We start from the raw sequence: 11,256 nt of genomic DNA, 5'->3' as shown, positions 1-11,256 counted from the left end.
ACCTCCCCAAAATAGACCAACAAAAATGATGAATGTAATGCTACTTTCATATTCTCCACCGGGTCAAATGTAAGGATCGTTTTGAAAACTCCAAATATTTTACATCAATAAGACGTATGCATAAATATTGGACGTCTAGACGGTCTAACATAAAGACACAGTAGAGTTTTGCTGGACATCCAATATTTATGCATATGTAACAGACTAATATACCACATAAGATGCTCTGTTTGTTATATCATCTTTTTTTTCTGTTAACATTGGACATCTCTCTTTACAGTTGTGTATTATTGACACATTTTTAAATTTATAAAAAGCATTATTGTCAATAATAAAAATAAGACATTTTTTATTTGCACTAAAATAATTCGGAACAATTTTGATAGTTTACCCTAAATAAATATTATCCCATGTATCATATTAAAGGTTTGTGGATTGATTTATTAAAAGTAAGTTGACTTTTAAGTATATTTGGTGTCATATTTATTGAATAATGTTATATATACAATAAAAAAAAAGAGAAAGTATGGAAAAACAATAACAATTGTGAATAATGAATTAAAAATTAAAATTAAAAATTAAATAATTAATTAATTATTTAATTTCAAATTTTAAAATTTAAAAAATTAGAATTAGTATTTAAATGCATTCACACTACGTACAATTATTTCTATTCTTTCAATAATCTTCAATTCTTGTTCTCACTGTCATCATGACCATGTTCTCCCCGCCGCCACTCCTGTTCACGAGTCTAGTGCTGCTGCAGCCGTTTGTGTTTTGCGACCACGTTCTCTCGCTGCAGAAGGCTAGTGAATAGAGAATTGATTGAGTCAAGAAAATTGTTGGGAAGCCGATATGGAATGTTCATTTAGGGAAGGAGGATCTTTTGCACCACCTTCATGTGTCACTCATGATACATATGGTACGGACGTCAACATTGTTACCCCCGCTGCCCAGCCTCTCCGTGAATGTCCTATCACGCCGCAATAGCCTCGGACATCCTTCTTCGCGCTGCCCACCTGCCGCCGGCTGTGCAGCCTCTCCCGCAGCCTAGTGCGATCACCGTCCCAGCGTCACCGTCCGCGACGGATCCGATCAACATACAGGGACATGCGTGACTAAGGGAGTTTGATCATGGTTGCTTCTTCTGTTCATTTATCTCTTTCTTCTACTTCAATGGCCAGTTTAGGATGGTCATTTTAGTAGGTATGCGGATAGTTATTTTAATTCTTATGTGGATGATTATTTTAATTGGATTGGGTTTAGTTATATATAATTAAAATATGTTGGATGTTCAATTCATTAGGTATGTAGATGGTTATTTTTATCCTTAAGTAGATGGTAATTTTTACTAGGAGTGAGCAATGCCAGTGGCGACATGTGGCAAGCCAAGCAGCGACAGTGAAATGGAATGATTATTGATGAAAGTGAGGTGGTAGTCCGTTGAAAAAAAAAGGGTATTGAAGTGAAATATTTTGGTAAATTAGGATTTTAAATAATTATTTTTTTAGAATAATTAAGTGAATTTTTTTATTTAAATAATTTGTAAAATATTTTTTATTTTTTATATGTATTGAACTAAATTTACGGTTTATTGTTCACACTGTTTAGATTCCTAATTGTCTTCTTAGTGGAGTTGAAAAAAAAAGTCCACGAAACATCTAACGTATAAATGCTATCATTATCAATTTACAAATATTTTTACATAGAACATGTTTTACGTGTTTTAAGTATAAATTGAAATTAGTCACCAAAAAAAAGTATAAATTGAAATTTAAAGTAGAGGCTAATAGATACCATTACTCATTTGAAAGTTGAGAACCATTTGAGAGATTGTTGATCATTGAGCTGCTCTTTGTCATTCTGTGTGCGTACTCTTTTTGCTTTTGCTTTCACTCCAGACTCCACACTACTTCCCTTTCACTTTCAGATACGTTGTGTCTTTTGGGGTGAAGAGATACGTTGTGTTTTCCACCTCACTCAACTCCACCAAAAGAGGGGGAAAGAAAATTGTTTGCCATTTAGATTTGGTTTTTGGTCGTTCATATTTTCGTTTTTCTTTCTCTGTTGCGCTTTAGATTTTGTCTGTTATTCAGCTTTTCGAATTGCTTTCATTCTAGTCATCTGCGTTGAGTTTGCTTTCAGATTTCTTTGTTCTTTTTCTTTTCTTCCTTTCAATTTTCAAAAAAAAAAAAAACAAAAGTCAAAGAGTTTCTTTCTCACATCCCCCCACTTTTTAACTGACGAACAAAAAAAGAGAGAAGAAATTGCATATTATTTGCCTTCTGGCTTAGTGTTACCTCAGAAAGGACGAAAATTTCTTCCTGCCAATCAGTTAATAGCTTTTATCATCGTGCCAAGGTATGCACACATTTCTTCGCAAAGAAGAGCAAGTATTTGAACTTTCAAATTATTTATTACCTGTTTGCCATCAATTTGTTGATTTCTATTTCTATTTCAGGTATAAATTTGAAAAAGTGGAAAAGAGAAAACCGAAAACAAAAACGAACTGTCGTTTTATTTGATCTTGGATTGCAGGCTATCGCTTTATTGGTTGAAGATCCATCCATTGCGGAAGCCAACAACGTAACAAGTGAACTTTCTGTACTCATACACTGTAAGATAAAATTTGTCTTTCCCTTCGTATTTTATGTTTTTTAATTTTAGTTGATATACAACTAGGGCTAGCAATGAGTAGGGTAGGATAGAGTTTAGACTCTATCCTAAGCTCTTAACCCTATTCTATTCGCGGATTGAGAATCTCTCAACCCTAATCCTACTCACACTATAAAGTTCTAAACCCTATTTTACCCGCAGAAACAAAAAAAAAATTAAATAAATATAAAATTAAACAATTCTAAATTTTATACATATTAATAAAATAGAAAATAAAAAATTAAGTTCAAATTAAAATTAAAAACAATAAAATCTTAAGAAAATCCAACATAAAATTACAAATAATATGATCATCAACTAGCTTAGTGATTATTTTAAGTTTTTATAAGAAGAAGATTGTGAGTATAAGACTCACTTTCTTCACAAAATACATAACTTTTACATATATATTATATAATATATTAAGGATACGGATAGGATAGGATAGAGTATACCCTAAACCTGTACCCTATCCTACCCGCAGGCAAATTTGCACCCTACCCTACCCTATCCGCAATAGATAAGGTAAACAATCCTACTCGAACAGGTTGATCCGGATTAAGTATCTACGGGTAGAGTATATATTGTCACCCTATATATACAACAACAAATGGGTGACACGTTTCGGGTAGAGTATATATTGTCACCCTATATATACAAACAACAAATGGGTGACACATTAAGTTGGTTAGTTTAGTTAGTTAATTGATTGTTACTGATATTTATGCAAGTTGGGATTTGAAAAGGTGGTGCTGCCGATTATTTTCACTTTGGCAATGTATTTTGGTTTGAATCTTAAGATTTTCCAAACATTCTTTATTGAATTCCTTGTTAGAGTGTCTTTTCAATTTTTTTAGCAAAACGTTTTAGAGTAAATACAGTCCTTAAATTTTAATCGTAGTTCATATTAGTTTTTTATTTTTAATTAATTACGTTAGTCACAGGGATGGATCCAAAGGCGATAAGTATAGGCCTTAGTCTTCCAACTTTTATAAACAAAAAGTTAACAATTTTAAGTATATAAAATTATTATATATTATATAATGTTATTTTTTTTTTTATTGAAAAATATATTTCTCTAACAACTTACACTACAAGAAATTTGTCGAAAACTATCGAATTTACCAGAAAAATTACAAAAAGTTAGATCTTGTAATCCGGTCATTTTCTGCGGAATTAGCGGCAAATTCCATCAAATGGGTGGCGAAAAATTGGTGGTTACCGTTGGATAATTTTTTTCTAGTAATTTTGGTGCCACAAGTTATGATTTCGCACCGGATTATCGTCACATTTATTCCTTGATAAATCCAACGATAAAACATTATTTTATATTTGTTCAAATAAAATTTACCCGCGGATTAATCGACGGTAAATCTAAAGGTAAATTGAAATTTTTTTGAACTTGTTGAAAATCAAATAGTATTTTTAATGAAAATAGTTAGCTATATGTAATTTGAAATATCAAGTTATAGAATAAAAACTTAAAGAAATAAGATACAGTCAAATAAAGCAAAACAAAACTTTAATTACTACGGGTCCTGATAGTTATCGTCATCCTCTGGTCTTGTTGAGGCGGCAGTCTAGGTGGTAGCGGTGGTGCCTGTCCTACCTCCTGTGCAGAGGACAAGGAGCCCTTTCCAACCGTGCTATTGCCACCAACGCACATCTACTCATAGTACACTGTCATCTGTCGCTATATTTGTTGAATCTGCTGCAACTCTTACTTGAGCTCTTGTCTTAAGGACTTTGTCTTTGCATCATGAGCATCCCTCGCTACCATACTTGCAAGAATCTCGTTATACCTCTCCTCAGACATATGCAGCTGGTGATCCTGGTCTTGAAGACTCTGGGTGAGGTTGTGAACTTGCTCCTGAAAATCGACGTCTTTAAGATCGACAGGACTGGTGGCTGACGCGGATGAAGTCCTCAAGGTGGAAGTGCAGCGGTTGCTGGTGAAGAACGACATCAACCTGTAGATACGATTCTTGTACGGCTCAGATGCGATCTCGCGCAGCACCGCATCCGAATCGATGACGGAAGCAAAGGAGTTGTTGACGTTATCTCTACTCTGCTGTGATTGTTAGGTCGCGTTATCCAAGTTCTACATGCAGGATTCCTATGTGTCACATTATATGCAAAAATGATTAAGACAACAATTACTTGAAAACGAATATATGTTATGATTTCAACCGCGACGTTTAGTCACATAATAATTCGCAGACCGCTGATCGACAAATCTCTCCTTATTCTCCTTCAAGCTGTGAGTATACTTGAAAGTCTTTGTCATTGTTGCCTCACGATCCAACAACTTAGACCTCACATTGAAACAACACGTTAAATCAAGTGATAATTACATTATATCTCAAAGAGAAAACGAACTTAACATACTAAAATAAGTTACATATCATCTTAGGCTTTGTTTTCATGAAAGTTCTCTGGCTTGCCAGTATACTTGGACGACTTAGCCAATGCCCTGTTGTCCCTATTTGTGATTTAGTGATGCCTAAACCCTTTATCAGGCGTCTGTCACTGGAGGTGGTGTCATCGAAGTAGTGGGCTGCTGAACGGGTAGAGGATGTGGAGGAGTCCACTTTGGTGAAGAAGCAGGATGACTTCAGGGAGGTAGGGGTGGTACAATAAGTCCCACGTAATTAGGGTTAGAGACCATGATAAAGGGATGAACCTATGCACCAGTGTCTGTGATGACCCAGGAGTAGCCGAGGTAGAGGGAGATGATTGAGAAGTCCCATGGGTGCCGATAGTTGCCATCCTTCTACCCCGACTACGAGGCCAGCTTGGGACACCTCTATCTATCGTCATGTCTACCCGAAACAATGTAATTTTATCATAATCTAATTAAAATTTAATAAAAAAGAATACATAAGATATAACTAAGACTAGCGTGCATTGTAATTATATAATCTTACTAATTAAAATTTAAACATATAACAAGCTAGTTAAACTATACTTAGGTTAACCTTAAATTTTTTTAGAAATTTCGGTAGAATTTCTTCTATAATTAGATTCCTGTACCAAATATAATTTTTATTTTCTCACAAACCAAATATAAGGAGAAGCAGTGGCGGTAGCGACACAAACGGCGACGACACAACGTTCTTTGGAGACTGTTGATGGTGGTTGGCGCTGGTGGAGAGAATTGTCGGAGGTTGTTTAGGGAAGAGAGAGGGAAAGGAGAAATTTTTAGAGAGAGAGAGAGTGTTTCGAAAATGAGGGAAGATGGTATGCGTTTTGAATTTATGGCAAGTATACTGGCAGATTTACTGATGGATAAATCTGTCGATATTGCATTGCGCTTATCAAAATACAGCGTTTCACTAACAATAAAAATTGCAAAAAAATTATTTATTGTAAATTTATCTAATTTTTAGAATAAAAATGTCTTTTTTTTTTCTATCATGTTTATAAAAAGCCAAATCAAAAGGCAATCTCTAAAACACTTTTTGAAAATATATATTAAACATAATAAAAAGTGAAAGGTACTTTTGTATGCATTTTAAAAAATTAATGACGTTTTTGGTAGTTTATTCTTCTTGTTAATTACGTAATAACATAACAGATAGTGACATATGTTACCACATATTTTGAGAATGTGTAATAAAATGATAGTGTATTAATGAATGACACGTAACATATTAATGCGAATAATACTATCAATCTGTCACATGTCATTGACATGATTTATCCATAGTTTAATATTACTTGTCATAATATGATTTGTTCAAATTCGATCAAATATGTTATCGTTGCAATTAAATTAGGTTATATTAATCCATGAACTTGAACTAAATTGTCCTAAAGAGGCATACGAGCTCAAACTTAGGATTTGTTCAAAGTTTAAAATACATATAATGATAATAAAACAATGTAATAATGAGACTAAACAAAATTTAGACAATATGTATTTGAAAAATAATTTGGGAATTTAGGGTATGACATCAAAGTCAAGTTAATGGCAACCTGTGAAATAAACAGGGTATAACTACAAACTTTTTGATTGTGTTGTTCACTATGAAAAATCCTAATTTTGAACTCCTACGCCTCGTTAGAGGCTCATATATTATGGAACATTTTTTTTCTTTTAAAAACTATGGTAATGGTTTTTTAAATATCATTATATCAATGATTAAAGAATAATTTTAATAAATTTTAAGAAATTGTTTATCTTTCTTTTTAAAATCATAAGTCTATCAAACTAAAAACATAATCTTTTTATAAATCTGAACTAAACTCCAAATTTAAATTTCTAATCTTTTATTGGCTTCTAGTTTTGACTCCTTTTATCTATATCGCTAGAGAACTTTGTGTTGAAATACCTGTAAGTTAATTATGTATTTATCTATATCTATTTTTTTTCTATTATTGAAATAGATTTAAATAAATACTCCACCTCGTAATTTTTTTGGTATTCTTATATTGATTCTTTTGATGGAACAGAGAGGAAAAAGCAAGTCTTGGATTATTCAATCTTTTAAATACTCTGGTTCGTCTTAGTTTCCTGGTCACAATACCAATTACCAAAAGAGAAGGTAATGGGTTTTTATCATCTGTATGTTTACCTTGAATCATCATCACTATATCGTTTTATAATGTACTTATCTGATATTTATTATGTTGTGTTAAATATATTGATTATATGAAGATAGGAAGATAACAAAATTTTAATTGTATTTTAATTTTAAGATATGATTAAATCATTTTGTTAGAGAGATATTTATTCTTATATTTAGTTGTTATAGGGTTGATGATAATACTCTTTTAGAATATAATAAAATTTAAAAATTTGTTAGCAATAATAAGAAATCTCAACTCTATTAAACAAGAAAAATCTCTTAATAATTAAGTAAAATATACACTTAGTAATTGTGTTTTTGAAATAGTGAATAAAGACTTATTTATATAGATTGCACGTAACAATTATAATTAGTTACGTACACAAATGATTGTGTCTTTTTTATTGTCAATAGATATAATATTTTAAACATACACAAAATTCTTAAAGAATTGTGTCTCTTTAGCCAATAAACACAATAATTTAAACATACACAATTCTTAAAAAAATATGTCCTTTCAACTAAATAATACTAAACAATTAATAATTATTTATTTATATTAATAATAATATTAATAATAATATTAATAATATTAATTAATCAAATTTATAAATACCCTCTAAAATATATCTTTAAGTAAATTTGTTCAAAGTATATCATTAACTTTTATGAATTATGATGATACTTTTTGTCTAAAATAACAAGAACTTGTAAGCATTTTATCTGAAGTTGTAAATTGTTATTTTCACTTCTCTCGTAACAACAGGAATTGAATTTTAAGTGTGCTCATCAAGTTTTAAAATTTTTTTTGGGTGATTTAAATAAATTAAATAAAAATAAAAAATAAAAAATAAAAAAACTGTTTAGATAGAAGGATAGTTTCTTTTAAGATTATTTTTAAACTTTTTCTAAAAAAAAAGTTCTATATGATAAAGTTGTAATCTCATCACCATTTTTGCTATAGTATTTACCACCGTATTTGGATCTATCATAATCAAACGAAAGTCAACACGCCAATTTTAATGCATAATATCCCTTATTTTGAGCACCAACGAATCAATAAACCCAAAACCATCTTGGTGATTAGTAACAAGATTAAATACTTTCACACAATCCGTCTCACAAATAGTAAACAATTCTCCTTGAAAAATACTATTACTCACAATCATTCTCAAACATCTCCTTTGTCAACTTCCATTACAATCTCTAATAACGCAAGCAAAACCAACACTATCACCCGAACTAAGATAACTAACATCACAATTAATATTAAAAGTACCAATGGATGAGGGTTCTAAAAACCATTTAGAATAGAGGGAAGGGACATACGTTGTAATTCAAAAGTATTCATAAGCTTCGTTTCTGAAGCTAATGCCAGACAAATCATTTTTTTTTGAGGCCAAGTCTCATGATGATTAAAGATGTCATTATTCCTTACTCGCCATATCCACCAAAGTCCCGAAAAGAACCTGATCGGATGCTCTCTGCTATGATACAAGAATCAGTTTTTCAAATCCAGATGATGACAAGAAATATCCAACCTATGTCATACAAGTTAAGCTTTTGGACAATTTCGAATACAATGTAAAATCGATTCCTGGCTAAAAAGACATCTTGGCCACCTATTCGATGACAACGTACCTCTTCTGAAACGAAAACTTGCAGTAGGAAGAGCCTCCTTAAGACACACCCAAGCCAAAAACTTACGCTTTTCCGGAACAAGCTGACGCTAAAATCAAAGCCAATTCTTTCGCTCCTCCCAACCAAACAGTTGCTTACACAACCACAAATAACCATTGCGTGAGTCATAGACTTTGACAGCAGACCCAAACCAATACTAACTCACTTCTGGACCTACTTGTACATCTGGATTGTAAGAATGAATATTATCCTTTATATTTTGAGATAAAGGAGAATAAAGAGTATCCAAATGTTACTTACCAACCGACCAGATATCCTGTATCCGGAGATTCAAATAAAAAATATAAACATAATCTCATTAAATAGCTGCCCTTCTCTCCTCCAGCTAAAAAACTAAAAATTTTGGTTTAAATCTCCAATACACTAAGTAAATCTATCCTTCAACATTTTTCAAGCCTTACAAAAATTCCTCCATACGAAAGAGTCCTTATTCTTAAAACAACCAAAATCAAATTTTAAAAGTGAAACCTATTATCCTAGCTACTTAGTTCAATAATAATTTATTTAAAATAACTGAATCTTTTTTTTATATATTTTGATAATACTTCATTACTTCTTTTAATAATATTTTTTAAAAGCATTGTTAAATAATTAAAAAATATTTTAATTTTAGCAATATTTTTAAAACACTATAGTCACCATAATCAATGCAACATATGCATAGTAAAATGACCCTATTAAAAGTACACAAATTAAGAGTACAACACCAATTGAAATTCCTGTAATTTTATGCAAATACACAAACAAAAAACAAAATAGTAAAATTAAATAAAATAATAACTCAATTAACAATTAATTCAATTAATGACCACAATATTAACCATTACAGTTTAGTGAATTTACAATAATAATAACAAACTAAATCCAACATCAGGAAATAACAAGAACAAATTAATGATTAAACGTCTAAACCAACTCAAGCAATATTTCAAAACACACAAGAAGAAGACGGAGAGTAGTAACATTTGTCCAAAAAAAAAGAAAGGGACCAGTGAGACTAGAAATGAGGCAATGAAGCAACAATGACAAAGACGATGACGTCAAAAGCGCGATGGGAGGACTCAACGACTAGAACAACCAAGATGACATCAAACTCAAAGGGAGAAGCTGCTGAACATTAGGAGAGAGAGAAGCGGGTGAAGGTGAGAATGTGATAAACCAAGAAATGATAATAAAATCTGTTCTTACTACATTAGGCTTTTCCTCTTTTTTTTTTTTATTTTTTTATTTTTATCTCGAAATGACTTAGTTACAAACTAGTCGATTTCGATCGGGTTCAACGATTTTCAGTCGATTTTGGTTACCACAAAGTTTGGAACAAGACGGTTCTGTTTAAGTACTAATAAATAGTTATTTTTTATTATAAAAGATGCGGACACTAATATTTGCATCATAAAAGACAAAAATTAAAATTATACTTATGAAAAATACATTTTTGCAGGCAAATTTATTAAAATTTTAAAAATTAAATAAAATTTTAAAATTAACATCTAATATAACCTAATTCTAATTTCTAATTTTATTCTATATCACTACTTCCCTAATTTCAAACTCTACCACCATTCTCCCCAACTACCTCCATTATTATCGCTATCACCATTACCATCACCACTCTCAAATAAGTGCACTAGAGAGTCAACAAAAATTCAGCCAACTACAACCAATAACAGCAACAACCAAACAAATCCACACGTTTGCTATTTTTTTAAAAGGTTAACTATTAATTTGGAAATAAAAAAATGTAGTCAATTATAAATTTCTTTTTAAAAGATATTAATGACAAAATATTTTTTGAATGATTTAAAAATATAATAAAAATAGTCAATAAATATTATATTTTTTGTAAGTAACAAAAATTTTTTTTGCATTTATGAAACGACTTATTTTTTATCCGAATTTTTGGGTAACATTTGAATAAATACTTAGAAGGTGTACAAAAAAAATTCGAAACAAAATTTGATATATCCAAATCCAATACTGTTTAATTGATCTTTTTTTTGTGTTTTTTCCTTTTGGGCTTATGCCCCTACTTTTTACCCAAAAAAAAATGGAAACCACTCATCACATTAAGTAAGGAGATGCTTAGTCAACCAACTTGGGTTAGTCGAGTGATCAGCTCACTCGTTCGCTTAAGCAAGTGTCGGGGGTTCGAATTCTGTCTTGTGCATGCAGCAATCCATTGATCAGCGACAGACCCTTAAATGAAACTTTGATCTGCGAATTAATCCTTGTCCTGTCGAGTTGGGAGATACTGTGGACAACCAAAAAAAAAAAAGGAGATGCTTCGTCAAATAGGCTTTAATGGCTCCGAGTAGCAATTCATTGTTTG

This window comes from Arachis ipaensis, chromosome B01, assembly GCF_000816755.2.
Source record: "Arachis ipaensis cultivar K30076 chromosome B01, Araip1.1, whole genome shotgun sequence".
NCBI lineage: Eukaryota > Viridiplantae > Streptophyta > Magnoliopsida > Fabales > Fabaceae > Arachis > Arachis ipaensis.
Note: the sequence above shows the minus strand (reverse complement) of the source record.